We start from the raw sequence: 16,991 nt of genomic DNA, 5'->3' as shown, positions 1-16,991 counted from the left end.
GCTATAGTAGACAGTGAAATCAGTTGTCTAAGAGTATAATGGGATCTTGATCTGCTGGACCAGGGCTGAGAGTGGCAGATGGAGTTTAATTTAGACAAATGCGAGGTGTTGCATTTTGGGAAGAAGAAACAGGGAAGGGCTTATACAGTTAATGGCAATGTTGTGGAACAAAGAGAAGTAGAGATGCAGGTACACAGTTCCTTGAAAGTGGTGTCACAGGTGGGCAGATTGGTGAACATTTGATATTCTTAACTTCATTGGTCAGAGCACTGAGTATAGGATTGGGACATCCTGTTGCAGCTGTACAGTTCACTGGTGATGCCATTTTCGGAGTACTGTGTACCGTTCTGGTCACCCGGCTATCAGAGGGGTTTTACCAAATTAGAAAGTGTACAGAAAAGATTTGCAAGGATGTTATTGGGACTAGAGGCTTTCAGTTATAAGGAGAGGCTGATTGGGCTGGGACTTTTATCCCTGGAGTGTAGGAAGTTGAGGGATGACCTTATAGAGGTTTATAAATTCATGAGCAGCATTGATAGGGTGAATAGCAAAGGTCTTCTCCCTAGGGTAGAACAGTTCAAAACGTAAGTGCATGGGTTCAAAATAAGAGGGAAAAGATTAAAAGGGAGCCAAGGAGAAAGATTTTGACACAGAAAGTGGTCCATATGTGGAACAAACTGCTCGAGGAAGTGATAGATGCCGTTGCAATTACAACATTTAAAGACATTTGGACAGGTACATGAACAGGAAAGGTTTCGAAGGATATGGGCCAAACTCAGACAAGTAGGATTAGTTTAAATTGAGAAACCTGGTCAGCGTGGACAAGTCAGACTGAACAGTCTATTTCCGTGCTGGCTAACTCTATGGCTCAATCACAATCATGCCTGCCCAGAAACAGTGTTATATGGCCTTTCGGTATTGGAGAAGGTAGAAATATCTTCGAAGGCATACAATTATAGAATCATTACAACACAGGATGAACCCATTCAGCCCATTCGGTCCATACTGGCATTCTGTCAAACAACTCAAACTGTCCCACTCTTCCTATTCTCCTAGTCTTGTATTCATTTTCCTCACGTGCCCAATTTCCTTAGGAAATTGTTGATGGTCTCCACTTCCAGCATCAAAGTTTGATTCTCTATCCATTTATACTTGTACTATCAATTAATGGTAACAGCTTACCGTTGCCTAATGCAAACCTTTCATAATCTAAAACACATCAATCAAATTCCCCCTCAATTTCCTTCATTCTATGGGGAAAAAAATACTTATCCAACATTATCTTGTAGCTAAATTCTCTCATCACTTGAAGTATTCTGGTAAGTCTCATCTATCAAGAACTCATCAAATCTTTCCTAAAGTACTGACCAGAACTGGACACAATTCTCTGGTATAATTATAAAGTTTCATTCTAACCCAGCTTTTATTTATTAAGACTTAGACCCAGTTGCTTTTGCTGAGCACTCAGCATGTCTTGCCTCTTTTAATGATTTGTGGGTATGTATCCCAAGGTCCCTCCATTTCTACATGATCTTTAAAACTGCCATGAAGCCCATATTGTCTCTTTCCATCCTTTTTTCCAAACTGCAACACCTCACATTTCTGATACATGAAATATAATACAGCGGGGTTTGAGGTGTTGCATTTTGGTGGAAGGGATGGGAAAAGGCAATATGGACTTATTGGCAGTTCTAAAGATTTCGTAGCAACAGATGTACCTTGACAGTCACTGACAGTTATGGCCTCTGGTGGCTGACTGTTCAGAAGGACTTTGGGAAAGGCGGGAGAAAATTAAAAGCTCAGCTGGCTGAGAGGGGACCCAGAGGAAAGGGAGGCCAATGAACCCTGCAGCTACTCAGTCCACTGTCTTCCTCTGCAGCAAATACAGTAGAAATTGAACCACACCAATTGATACTTAATGAAGTATTAGCTACTGTCAACTCTAGCCGGCATCTTCCCATTTTGTGAGAGAATGGAAGCTGCCACCATATATACAGATATTTTATGTAAATATTTCATAAATATGTATATTTGTCTTACCACTAAATCATGGAGAATGTCTCTGTCTACCGTCCTCCATTTTGTAAAATAGCTGTTTATCATAAATTTCTATTTTCTGTCCTTAACAAATTTTAATCAAGTTGACACCAAGACTATTTCACGAGCCTCAGTTTTGACAACCTGCCTTTTATACATCAGTATTTTTGCTTTTTAAATGAGTTTCATCAGCCCTACCACATTACATGGCTGCTGTTTAGAAGTGCAATCAACATTGTCATACTCTTCCACTCTTCATGTAGTAAAACATCACAAGGCAACTTCACGGAACGGACAAATAAATCCACACTGTGGTAAAGAAAGAAATATAAAGGCAGATGACTAAAGGTAGTGTCAACACATAGGTTTTAAGAATCAACATAAAGGAGGAGATCCATCAGCTCATGAAAACAGTTATCTCAAAGTAGAAGTGTGAGCCTGATGGTGTTAAATGGTGTAGAACAACAAAGCCACTCTGACGTCAACTGTCCTGCAAAATGAAGCAGACATTGGCTGCAAAGTGCCTTGAGACATCCTTAGGATGACATGAGATAATATATAAATGTAAATTTGTTCTTTCTTCCAGTCTTTCTACCAGGGAGACACAGAAGCACCAACGTAGGCAGTCTGAGTAAGTAGGCACATGTTGGCTGCACGTGAAACACTTTTAATGCTCAGTATTTTCACAAAATATAATTATGTTTTATCAAGTCTGGTGAAAAAGAGTTAGGTTTAATGAATCACAACTATTTCTTGGGTTCATAATGTAATCAGATTACTTATTAACAGTAAATGAAAGTCATATGCTTGTCTGTAACAAGAATCAGCATTTGTTTTTAGTCAGAATACCATTAATGAAGGTGTAGTAACAGGCTGCAGATAACCAACACTCAAAGATGTAGGTCAGAAAATTAACCAATGCATTTTATTCTTTCCTGGGAATTGGTCTTTGGTGGGAATGCTAGTACTTGTTCTCTATCCCTAATTGTCCTTAATGATGGAGTGGCATGGTGGCTCAGTGGTTAACACTGCAGCCTCACAGCACCAGAGACCCTGGTTTGATTCCTAGCTCAGGCAACTGTCTGTGTGGAGTTTGCACATTCTCCCCGTGTCTGCGTGGGTTTCCTCCAGATGCTCCGGTTTCCTCCCACAATCCAAAGATGTGCTGGTCAGGTGAGTTAGCCATGCTAAATTGCCCATAGTGTTAGGTGCATGAGTAAATGTAGGGTAGAGGAATAGGTCTGGGTGGGTTACTCTTCAGAGGATCAGTATGGACTTGTTGGGCCGAAGGGCCTGTTTCCACACTGTAGGGAATCTAATCTAATCTAAATCTCATAGTGAACCATTTGGGATTTTGATCCAGCAACAGTGAAGGTGCAGCGACTATAGTTCCAAGTCAGAAAGTGTTGTGGTTTCATGCATCAACTGCCCTTATCTTTATTGATGGTTGATGAGTTGGAAGCTACCTTCCAGAAGGCCTTCAATAACGGTTTGCACAATATATTAGCAATTAAAGCATTTTGAGTCTGGGGACAAGTTTTCTTCATTGTTCCATGAGATGAGCCTCACTGGCAATGCCAACAATTGTTGCAGAAATCTAAATTGCCTTTGAGGAAATGGTTGTGAGCTACATTCTTGAATCTGTGCAGTCCAAGTGTGTAGGTATACCAACAGTAGGGGTATGGGAAGTTAGGAAGGGAGTTTTAGAATTTTGACTCACCAGGAATGAAGAAATGGCAATTTTGTTAAGGTGGTGAGTAACTTGCAGGTGTATATCTACACGTGCTCAGCTGTATGTGTCCCTCCTGATGATCAGATTGTAGGTTTAGAAGGTGCATCAAAGGAGATTTGGTGGGTTCTACCAAGTATGTAGTGTAGAGTTCCCTCAGCTCTCACTGTATGTCAGTGGTAGAGGGAGTGAAATTTTAAATGGCCAGTAGTAGCAGAATTGATAACAAGCTGGGTTCAAGACAGAAAATAGGCATAAAGGGTAACTATAGACAGTGGCAGAAGGAGAGAAGTGGAGTCCAACAATGATATGAAAGTCACATATTACTTGGGAAATAAGAATCTAAATGGGGTACAGTAGCAAAAATGGATATGGAAGTCCAAATACACAAATTACAAAAATATCAAGATCATAACCAACCAAACCAAACACTAAAGTTTACTTCTTGAGGGATACAATTGAAAATTAGCGAAGTTATATCAATATATATCAAACCTTGTTTAGTATACACCTGCCATGTTACTATGTACAATTTTGATGTCCACAATATAAAGTGGTTGTTTTGGAAATGAGAAGATTACAAAAAAAAACAATAGTTCCAAAGATTACACAAATGCAATGTTTCTCCTATCAGGAAAGGATGTGCAGAATAAGTTTCTTTTTCCTTATAAGATGAAAGCTGAGGGGCAAACTTAAAGAAGTCTTTAAAAACATCAAAGCTTTTGAAGGCATTGACACAAAGAGTACTTTTACTTGTGAGGAAGTAAACTGAGTGCTGTCATTTTCTTGCTCTCAGCAAGAAGTCAAACATGGCATTCAAAGAGAACGGACAGATAATCATTGGTGCATCATTATGGTGTCGTTAAAGAGACCAGCTGGCAGGAACTCATGTGTCAGCAAACCTTACAGTTGGAAGGGAGAATGTATTATTCACACAGCCATCAGTTGTACACATACTGTAAGCTATTTAACTTCTGAACTTCAGCTGTTCACTTCTAGTATACAGGACTTATTAACATCAGAGGGATAAATACTGCAAATTACTAACAACAGAAAATTTTGCTGCAGCTAATTTTTAGCCCTGAAAGAGACATTTCCTACTTAATGTGTGTTCTCCTTTCAGGGAACAAAATGATCTGTCCTCTGTTAAACAAATGGTGTGGAGTAAATAATATTGTGGTGTGGCATGAGCTATAAGTTATTTTTATGCTATTGCTGTATAATATTTTGAACTTCCAGTAGACAATCGATGCAGTCCCTTGATTAGGGACTAAACATCTTTGAATGAGAGACCTCCCCTTAGAGCTACCACACCTTTTGGGTTTCCCATGTGGTGAATTCCTGACCCTGAGTGAATACACTAGGTGAATAACAGAGGTTGTGGAATAAGGCCCTTAAGTGGGTATTCATTGTCAACTTAAGGGCCTCAACTAGTGGTTGGATGAGAAAACTGTCCACACTATAATGTGGATAAATGTGAAGTTATACACTTTTGTGTGAAAATGGGAAAGAGGACTATTATTTGAATGATGATATATTGGGAAATGTGGATGTGCAAAGGAACCTGGAGTCCTGTACACCAGTCAATCAAAGTAGGTTGGATGCAGCAAAGATTAGGATGGCAAATAGTTGGCTTGCATTGCAAGAGAATTTGAATTCAGAAGTTACTATATCTTATTGCAGTGGTAAGACAGTACCCAGAGTACTGTGTGCCATTTTGGTCTCCCTTCCTAAAAAAAAATACACACTCAGACACTGGTAGGGGCATGGAATGCACTGCCTGCAACAGTAGTAGACTCACCAATGGTCCTTAGATAGACAAATGAATGAAAATGGAATAGTGTAGATTAGATTGGCTTCAGATTGGTTTCACAGGTCGCACAACATCAAGGGCCAAAGGGCCTACACTGCGCTGTAATGTTCTATGTGCTATGTTCTGTGTACTACATCCCATAGAAGGAGTCTGTTCAAAGCTTGTGAGGCTGATACCAGTTACCTAGGCTGATGTATGATAGGACTGTCCTATGAGGAGAGATTGGTTCTCTAGGCCTGTATTCACTGGAGGTTAGAAGGATGAGGCAAGATCTATTTGAAATGTATAAAATTCTAATAAAGCTGGACAACTCACTGCAAGGAGAAGAAATCTAGAGCTGGGGTCACAGCCTCAGAATATGTGGTAAGCCATTTAGGACTAAGATAAAAAAACATTTCTTCAATTAGAGGTTGGCCTACTCGTAAAATTTGCTAGAACTGAAGGCTGTGGAAGTCAAGTCACTAAGGAACATTCAAGAAAGATGTTGATGAATTTTTAGATATCAAAAACATCAGGTTTGAAGGAGAGAAAGTGGGCATATGACATTTAGATAGAAGTTCAGCCATGATCATATTGAATGACAAAGCAAGCCTGAAGGGCTGAATAACCTGCTCCTACTCTTAGTTTAAATGTTTCTAAGCCTTCTAGCCAGTCGAAGCAGAGGCAGGAGGGTAGCTGGGTCCACATCTGACTAAATGTCGATCCACCACCAAACCCACTATGGAGGAGGATATTTACTTCAATCCCAGGAGTAACAATCCTGTTCCAGTACAGCTACAACACTAGCATCTGACAACTATGTGTAAAATTGCACAGGTATGTTCTGTACTCAAAAAGCAGAACCAATCCAACCCAGTCATTAATGCCCCATCAGTAATCATCAGCAAAGTGACAGAAGGGGTCATCAGCAAGTGCTACCAAGTAACATTTGCTTGGTATTAACGTGCTCAATGATGCCCAATTTGGATTGCGCCAGAGCCACTCATTCCTGACCTCATTACATTCTGGTCCAAATATTGACAGAAAGCTAAATTCCAGAGGCAAAGTGAAAGTGATTACTCTTGATATCAAGGTCACATTAGATGAAATGTGGCATCAAGAACCTCTAGCAAAGTTAGAGTTAATAGAATCAAAACAAAACTCATTAGCAGTTGGAGTCATACCTGGAAGGAAAAAGGTTGTGGTTGCTGGAGGTCAGTCATCTCAGATCTAGAGAATCTCTACAGGAGTTTACGCAGGGTAGTGTCCTAGGCCCAAACATGTAGAGTTGCTTCATGAACCACCTTCCGTCCATTGTAAGGTCAGATGTGGGGATGCTTACCAATGACTGCATGGTGTTCAACACCATTTACAACTCCTCAGATACTGAAACAGTCCATGTCCAAGGGCGGCAAGACTTGGCAATATCCAGTTTGGACTGACAATTGGCAAGAGTTGAAAAGTGTGGTGCTGGAAAAGAGTTGACATTTCAAGTATGAGAAAGGAACTGAGAAAGAGCTCACGCTTGAAACGTTGACTCTCCTGCTCCTTGGATGCTGCCTGACCAACTGTGCTTTTCCAGCACCACACTCTTTGACTCTGATCTCCAGCATCTGCTGTCCTCACTTTCTCCTCCTGACAGTTGGCAAGTAACATTCACGCCACATAAGTACCAAGCAATGACTATCTCCAATAAGAAATGGTCTAAGCCTCACTCCTTGACATTCAATGCCATCATCATCACTGAATTCCCTCACTATCAGTTTTCTGGAGGTTATCATTATTCAGAAACTGAACTTGACTATTCATTAAGTACTGTGGCTAAAAGAGCAGATCAGAGGCTAAGAATCATGCATCAAGTGACACAACTCCTGACTTCCCAAAGCCTGTCCACTATCTACAAGTCACAAGTCAGGAATCTGATGGATGAGTGCAGCTCCAACAACAGAACACAGCCTGCTTGATTGACATCACATCCACAAACATTCAGTCCCTCCATCACCAACAATCATTAGTAGTAAGTACGATATACAAGATATATTGCAGAAATTCACCAACATGCCTTCCAAACCACCCTCCAACTCCATGACTACTCCAATCCAGAAGGTCAAGGGCAGCAGATACATGAGAAAACCAGCAACTGCAAGTTCCCCTTCAAGGTACTCACAATGCATACTTGGAACTATATCACTGTTTCTCAGTGTCACCAGGTCAAACTCCTGGGCCTCCCTCATGAACACCATTGAGCGTCTACTCACATCAAATGGATTGCAGTGGTTCAAGAAGATAGCTCACCCCACTACTTTCCCAGGGGCAACTAAGGAGATGCAATAAATGCTGGCCCAGCCAGTGATACCCATATCCTATGCATGATTGATTTTACAAATCCTAGGTTAGGTTATATATAGCAACACAAATGCTGTTTAACTGAGATAATTTAGTACAGAATAGGAATCAAATCCTCAAACTATTGTAGATCTAATTATTATACATTGGATCTAGAGTGCTTAATTGTTTGGTATAGAGTTTCTTTTGTCTCCAAGTGAATCTTTTTGGTTTGTATCTTACAGAACAATCTAATTGCGAAAACTTGACTAACCGCTGAGGAGAGAGGTCCAATCATGTTCTCAAGTCTCTCACTACTGACATGCACCTTATTTTATCTCCATTTCTGTCTTCCCATTTGGACGAAAGAGTTTAAGCCAGTATCACCCTCGCCAATGATCCACAATAAGCCCTTTAGCGTGATTTGGAACACTCCTACTATGCGCTGCAAATCTAAATTTAATGTTGATTTGAAGCTGAATGCTTTTGATATTGTTGCAAATGAAAATGAGATCTTTATGGGGAAGAAGATGACCATATTTTACAAAATCAAACTGGGGCTTTATCCATTCTATACTGCTGAGGGCACTCCAGTGAATGGTGGCCTTGTCCAGAATGCCAGTTTGTGCAACCACCTCCAAGTAGTAGGTGACAACATAACCAACATGATGGATCCTAACTTCCATGGTCTTGCAGTAATAGATTGGGAAGAGTGGCGACCACTTTGGGTCCGTAACTGGGGCAAAATGAATATCTATAGGAAAAATTCTGAAGAATTAGCAAGAAGCAAATACCCTCATTTAACTGAAAGTGAGATTCTCCAGATTGCCAAAAAGGAATATGAAGATGCTGCAAAGAATTTTATGAGGAAAACGCTAAAACTAGGACAGATTCTGAGACCAGAGGCTTGCTGGGGCTTTTATAAATTTCCAGACTGTTATAATTATGTTAAGAAGAAGACACAGACCAATTACTCAGGTCATTGCAATAAGGAAGATATCCCTAGAAATAACCAGTTAGCATGGCTCTGGAAAACATCACGATGTCTATATCCCAGTATTTACATTCCTAAGCAGTTAAAATCCTCAAATTATGTTCAAAGGTTTGTTCACTACAGGATTAAGGAGGCTCTCCGTGTTGCTGCCCTTGATCCAGTCAGAGATGCTCTGCCTGTTTTGGCTTACTCCAAGTATGCATATGTAAAATCACTTGACTTCTTGAGTGAGGTAAGCAAGATATTGTTACAAAACTAAGTAAAATGGCATCCAACAAAATAATTTGCCATGCTAGTACCATGGATTGCGAGACAAATTTCAGTACTAGTTTCAGCTGTTTTGTTTTCTATTTGGGCCTTTGTCATGTTGTTATTGGGACCAAGCAGAGATGTATCATCTAACTGAGAAAAACAGTGTCTACCTTGAATCTTTTTGCACCATTGACCAGCTAGCCATATGTTATTATTATGCAGTCCTCTTTAGGGCTTGAGCTTGCTTCCATTCCCATTCATTAGCTTCTGAGATAACTGAGAAATTCAACCAGTTATCTGTAGATTCTGCCACACGTGAGCAGGTGGTGTTTGAAGGGTTAGGTAGATGGATTGTTTGGAGGTTCATGCACTTCCTCCAATGCCTTGACTTCACCTCTGCAATTTCCAGAATAAGTCTGCCAATATGTTCAGTGACCTCCTAAAAAAGCCTGCTTTATTTTGGTTAGTCACAAGTCAGGGACTTCTATGGGCTGATAGGTAGCTTGATGTCATTGTGGATATTTTGATGGCACTGTAAAGTGCTTCTGCTGTTCTCCTGAGAGTCTCATTCCATAACCAAATTCTGAGCAGTGTCATTGGCCAACATTTGAATTACATGTTGGCTGGGCCAAGATTGATGGAGGTTTGCGTGAATATGACAGGAGGAAGAAATAAGATGGTTGAACAGATTTGGAAGGTAACAATCCATTTGTTCAAATTCATTATACATGCAGAATCCTGAATTGCAGATTGAAGTGGGAGGAGGGCAATGCTGGGCCAATAAAGGTACGTATGTGGACATTTGAAATATTGAAGAACCCACTGCTCATTGGTTCTATGGATGGAAACCATGGGCAAATATGTTCTTGTGTCACCATATGTCTTTTTCACACTGTTATAGTTGGTACAATAACATGTTGAAAAATGTGTTGCTGGAAAAGTGCAGCAGGTAAGGCAGCATCCAAGGAGCAGGAGAATCGACATTTCAGGCATAAGCCATTCTTCAGGAAATCTGATTCCTGAAACGTCGATTCTCCTGCTCCTTGGATGCTGCCTGACCAGCTGCAATTTTCCAGCAACACATTTTTCAGCTCTGAACTCCAGCATCTGCAGTCCTCACTTTCTCCACAATAACATGTGTGTCACAGATCCAATATTCTTATAACTTTAGGAACAGGCTTCATTGTTCAACAGCTGAGGCTACTACATGAGCAGTGAGGAGCATTAGGACAGAGGCTGTTCAGAAAGAAGCCATCCAGGAACATCATCTTCGAAAATGGGTGCTTGGGCTAGCCAGAGTCTCCATTAACAGGTCCAGCCAAAGGACTATGGAGGGGAATCTTTGTACCAGTCTGCCCCTCTTTTGCAGTTACATCTGTGCTAGGGTGTCCAGGGGGTGGAAGCAGGCAGTGTTTACTGGCACAATACAGGCCGTTAGAGACCATTGGGTGCTGCAGGGGATGGGGTATATCATCACCTGGACAACATTATTTTGATTGGATAACTTTCCATTTTCCTTATACAAGTTACTGTTAACTATTATTTTGTATTTTTATTTTAGAATCCCATGAGAGACTGTTAGCCCAAATTTCTTAATTTAACATTTAAAAGAGTAGAAGATGGGTACTGGCCCATCCCTGCATCATCAGAACTATGGCTAACTACCTTCAGATTTTGGTCACAATGTCACAGCCAACTCAGGATATCCTGGGAAAAAGGTCACTGCAATATATGAGATCGTTCTGCCAAACCTGCAGTTGCCTGTGTGACAGTACTATGGCTTGAAGAATATCTTGTCCTTTTCGTTTTGAAGAGGGATCTTAAGATAGAGATATTAAACTGTGTATTTGAATGCGATAAAGTAAACAGCTCGTGAGACGAAGGGGCTATTTTTAGAGTTGGAACAATAGAAGCAGACTGAATGTGTGGGGTTACACTATCACAGAACCAGGATTTTTAGTTTTAGTTTTTCAATAGTAATTGCTGGAGTTATGAAACTGGGTTTGGAAGCTGTAATACATCTTTTCCGACTACTCTGTCTCCCTCAGAGGTTTCTCTCCTGGACTGGAGAATTGCTCCAGACAATCTATTTTACTGAACTTGCCTTTGCCAAAGTTGTGTTAATGGGATGTTAGTATATTGGAATAGTGAATTAGTAGTAGTTAATGTGTCTATTATTTTGTTAAGCATTTCAATAGAGTTGCAATTAAGCCAATTTGTTCTTTTTCCTTTTATTGTGTCTGTATTTTAAGTGTGGTGTAATAATAAAGTATGTTTTGCTTAACACTTAAGTGGTTTGACCAATCATATTGCATCTGGAACATAACAACATAACACCTTATACTTACCTTTAAAATAAGTAAATGCTAGGATCTAGACTATCTTCTGAATATATTTTGAGGGAGTTTGGTCTGGTCCATGGGTTTGGTGGAAATCCTATACCATTGCTTAAGATGACAACAGCACTCAATTTTGTTTTCTGAAGAAGGTTTCCAGGCCTCAATGAGTGGCACATGTGACATATCACAGACTGCAACACCCAACTAGATAAAGGAGGTGACCCATGCTGTCTTCCAGCATTAGGTTCTCTATCAATGAGGACACTATGGTAGCAAGGGCATTAGCCTTTGTGGAAATTACTCATTTCCTGAGATGGAAAGGATCATCAAATTGACTTGTGACCTGTAGAGCTTCCTGGGAGCAGTCAGTGTCATTTATGAATTGTCAATACTTTCACTCTTTAAACATCCAACTAATCTGCAAATCAAGCAGGTCTAAAAGGCACTGTCATGGTATATGCATTTTATTTAACTCTGTCAAGGGTGTGCTTAACACAAGATAATTATAAAGCAGGTAAAGATGGTGTGAAATGATCCATAATAGAAGGGTACCAACAGCAAATGCCAAAAACTCAATAAATCAGATTTGGAATTCTTGCATCTCTCCTGGTTAGTGCAATACAAAACCACTTGTCAGAGTATGTCTTTTTAATTCAGCAGTACTCATTCTGTAATATCAAGTGACTGAACAAAAAAACTATATCAAGGTCTTCAGTCAATAGTGACTGTGCAATGGAACCTCCTTGCTCCTGTACATTTCTATCCCACCCTTAAGCATTGTTAAGTGATGACGGGTTACATCAACACAAAGCATTCCCCACTCCCTACTTCCATCACCCTGATCAATCATGTGCCCCAAGATCCTAATAACATCCCTTTAAATCGTGCTCATAGACATGTGGGAATTGGCGGAAAGAAAGACAGTGGCAGTGCCTGCCAATTCTGGTTCTGCTAGCAGGGTGATGTACCAATGCTAAAATATTGTCCTAGGTCTGCCTTTGTCATTCAGCTACCTTTCAAATCAAAACTGTCAACTCTTTTGCCCTGTCACCAAGGTGCTCTATGTAGCATAGTACTAGAAAAGTATTTAAATATTTAAGTACATAGAACATAGAACACAGAACAATACAATGCAGAACAGGCCCTTCTGGCCTCAATGTTGCGCCGACCTGTGAACTATTCTAAGCTCATTCCCCTACACTATCCCATTATCTTCCATGTGCTTAATCAAGGATTGTTTAAATCTCCCTAATGTGGCCAAATTAACTGCATTGACAGGCAGGGCATTGCATGCCCTTACCACACTCTGAGTAAAGAACCAGTCTCCGACATCTGTCTTAAATCTATCACCCCTCAATTTGTAGTTATGCCCCCCACCCCGTACAAGCTGACATCATCATCCTCGGAGAATTCACTGTCTACCCTATCTAATCCTCTGATCATCTTGTAACCTAAACATTACACACAAAACCTAAAAGACAGGAGAAGAAGTCAATCTTGTTGCAGTAATCAGCACTTTTGACCAAATTATTTAAATAGTAGTTTAACACTTCAGGAGACTTTCCACCAGATTTATGCAGAAAAAATTGTTTCCAACTGTTCCTCCCCTCTACATTACTCTCCGCTACATCAAATATGTCATTCTGGAAGTGGCCACAAGTCTACAGGTTAGCTGACAGTATATGCAGAGATACAGTGAAATCTTCCAGCCCTTCCACAAGTACTGACGTCAGGAGTCAAACCAATGTTCACAGATACCATGTTTGGTGTAATTGCTAATGTTCTGATAGGTAATCATTTGTGGCAAAAGCCAAACTAAAAGATAAGGAAGGGGAAAGCATTTTAAAGGAATAATAAAGGGAGGGTTTTAGCAAGATGATAATTTGTCTGCCTTGTGGAGTTCACACCGAGTCATCTGCTCACTGTGGGAATATCAGTCTAATCTGAACATGAGATGTGGTGAGACGAAAAAAGCAATTAACCTTGAGGTTTCAAGCATTCTCCAACAGTGGCTCACGATCACCTTTAGTAAGCATAATAAAGGCACTTCTCTCTTTGTTGGTTCATGTGTGCAGTTTTAAATGTGACGAGATGTGCCTTTAAGAGGGATTAGTTCTGTCCTGTTTCTCTTGAAAACAAATGTTGTAAACCTAAATCTGGTGACGAGGGGTCTGCTGCATGGAAAACAGAGCAAGTTGCTTTGTGTTTTTACAAAATTTTAAAAAAGAAGCATGTGTGGGTGGTATTGGGCTCACTGTTCTGGACCAGACCAGACCCGCCTCAAAATATATTAAGAAGGCAGCCGAGAATCTAAATTTTTCTTATTTTAAAAGTAAATGTGAGGTGTTGTGTTCCAGATGCATTTCAATTGGTCAACCTACCGGAAGCAAAACATATTATTCATCCACTATAGTTAAAACACAACAAAAGATTAAAAGAATTGGAACAACTTAGCAGTATTAGAAAACTTAACATAACAACTATTACTAATTAATTATTCCAATATACTATATCCCAATTTATGGGATATTGGAACATCCCATAAATGCATAAAATCCCTTGGCAAAAGGCAGATTCAGAAAACAGATTGTCTCACATGCAACTCTGGCAGCCCAAGAGGTAATGCATCCAGAGAAAACTCAGAAAGTCTGTGGAGCAGATTCATTGTCTTCCAAACCTGCTCATATCCCAACAACAATTGATGAAAGCTAAACTAAAAATCCCTAGTTCTGTGGAATTTCAGGCTGCTTCTCTCATTCTAACTTTATTTTTAACACACCTAAGGGCTTTGCACATTGTTTATCTTCTCAGCGTCTGGCCTTAAAACTCTCTTCAAAAATCAAAGCAGAACAAAAGACACCTCTTAAAGCCATAGCATCGTTACACTCACATAGACCCAAGATTTTAATTTTTGTTTTCAGTTATAGAGTCATAGAAATGTATAGCATGGAAACAGACCCTTAGGTCTAACCCATCCATGCCGACCAGATATCCCAACCCAATCTAGTCCCACCTGCCAGCACCCAGCCCATATCCCTCCAAACCCTTCCTATTCATATGCTCATCCAAATGCCTTTTAAATGTTGCAATTGTACCAGCCTCCACCACTTCCTCTGGCAGCTCATTCCATACATGCGCCACCCTCTGTATGAAACTGTTGCCCCTTAGGTCTCTTTTATATCTTTCCCCTTTCACCCTTAACCTAAGCTGTCTAGTTCTGGACTCCCCGACCCCAGGGAAAAGACTTTGCCTATTCATGCCAATCATAATTTTGTAAACCTCTATAAGGTCACCCCTCAGCCTCCGACACTCCAGGGAAAACAGCCCCAGCCTGTTCAGCCTCTCCTTGTAGCTCAGATCCTCCAACCCTGGCAACATCCTTGTAAATCTTTTCTGAACTCTTTCAAGTTTCACAACATCTTTCCGATAGGAAGGAGATCACAACTGCATGCAATATTCCAACAGTGGCCTGACCAATGTCCTTTACAACCGTAACATGACCTCCCAACTCCTGTACTCAAAACTCTGGCTAATAAAGGAAAGCATACCAAACACCTTCTTCACTATCCTATCTACCTGCAACTCCACTTTCAAGGAGCTATGAGCCTGCACTCCAAGGTCTCTTTGTTCAGCAACACTCCCTAGGACCTTACCATTAAGTGTATAAGTCCTGCTCAGATTTGCTTTCCCAAAATGCAGCACGTCACATTTAGCTGAATTAAACTCCATCTGCCACTTCACAGCCCATTGGCCCATCTGATCAAGAATCTGTTGTAATCTGAGGTAACCTTCTTCGCTGTTCACTACACCTCGAACTTTGGTGTCATCTGCAAACTTACTAATTGTACCTCTTATACTCACATCCAAATCATTTGTTGAAGCTGGGGTTTTTGAGTGAATTTGCTGGATACAATTGTCTCTCTGCTGCTGTGAAAACTCGAGTTCTCTTTCTGCTGCTAGATTAATTTCATCAGTGTTCCTTCTCCTGGACTGGAGTAGATTGCAACTGAGGGAAATCTGTTTCACTGAATTTGCCTTTAGAACAGATTTGTTTATGGGAAACTGCTATACTGGAACAGTCGATGAATATTAGTTGAGTAATATCTTATTTCATTAAGTATTATGATAGAGTTAAAGCTTTGTCAATTTTTTTTATTTGCATTTTAACTGTGGTATAAGAATAAAGTGTGTTTTTTGCTTAAAGCCTAGTAGTTTGACCAATCGAATGCAGCACCTTATACTTGCATTTGAATAAGATAGAAGTTAGAGTCTAGGTTATCTCCTTGACATGTTTTAAGGGGGCTTGGTCTGGTCCATAACATAAATTCCTCTATAAAGTAACAAGAGAAATGTTTCGATGTTCCAATAAGTTGAAACGTGCCTCGATCCAGAGTACCTTCCATTTCCAATGTGTAACTAATATCTTTTTTCATATTTTTCCAGATTGATTTGGTACACACCATTGGAGAGAGTGCAGCTATGGGAGCCTCTGGAGTGGTTCTGTGGGGGAATAATGACCTTTCACGTAGCAAAGTGAGCATTTAATACAAATATATGTGAACGTATTCAAATAAGGGCATGTAAAATGTGGCTGCATACTGGAGATAATATTTGGTGATGACACAATCATATATCAGATATCGAATCAACCCAACATTTTGACATCTCTGTATGATAATCTATTGGAAGCTGTTCATTTGCAACATAAAGTTGTTTGTACACCTAGATCCCCTGTTAAATTTACGATGTTTTCTTGAAAACGTTTTCGATTCAAATCTTAAACTCTCCTTGCAAGTATTTGTGCTTTTTTTTTACTAGAGGCGATGTGAGGCATTGAAGAATTACATTGACAAGGAACTTGGAATATACATCCTAAACACAACTACAGCTGCCATATTGTGCAGCAGGATTCTGTGCAATAACAATGGACGATGTGTGCGGAAAAACCCTGAGGCCAAAGTTTTCCTACTTCTTGATCCCAAAAGCTTTGACATTATTCCCTCTGTTACTTCCAGTGACTTTTCATTAAAAGCCCAAGGAGAATTCCATTCTGAAGCAGTGAAAAGCATGAAAAGGCAATTCAAATGCCAATGCTACAAGGGAGGGATGGCACCTGACTGTGAGAATAAATCAAACTTTTAGATCTACATATCACCATTCTTTTTTTCCTCCTTTTTCATTTTATATTTCAATGTAAAGTGGTGATTCACACTAGCAATCCTCAGGTATAGCAGCTAAATGGAAATTCTTCTTGTATGCAGCTAGAGTAGTTGCATCAGTCAGCTAATTGAACTGGTGAAATCTGTATATCATGTCTATGTTTGTGCATCTTTCAGTGGGCAACCATAAAACAGTAAATGCAATTCAAGGCCAATGCAATATTGGCATTTATTTTGAGAGGACTTGAAAATAAAAGCAGGGATGTACTCCTGAGGTTCTATAAGGTTCTGGTCAGACCACATTTGGAGTATCATGTGCAGTTTTGGGCCCCATATCTCTAGAAGGACGTACTGACCCTGGAGC

The 16,991-nt window shown here is 40.1% G+C and overlaps 1 pseudogene; it reads left to right on the top strand.

Annotated features, from left to right (window-relative positions):
• The first annotated feature begins 6,377 nt into the window (after nucleotides 1-6,377).
• On the top strand, nucleotides 6,378-16,610 carry LOC140483524 (hyaluronidase-like; annotated as a pseudogene).
• The last annotated feature ends 381 nt before the right edge of the window (nucleotides 16,611-16,991 follow it).

This window comes from Chiloscyllium punctatum, chromosome 12, assembly GCF_047496795.1.
Source record: "Chiloscyllium punctatum isolate Juve2018m chromosome 12, sChiPun1.3, whole genome shotgun sequence".
Taxonomy (NCBI): domain Eukaryota; kingdom Metazoa; phylum Chordata; class Chondrichthyes; order Orectolobiformes; family Hemiscylliidae; genus Chiloscyllium; species Chiloscyllium punctatum.
The sequence above is the reverse complement of the archived record's forward strand: the minus strand, read 5'-3'. Positions and strand labels throughout refer to the sequence as shown.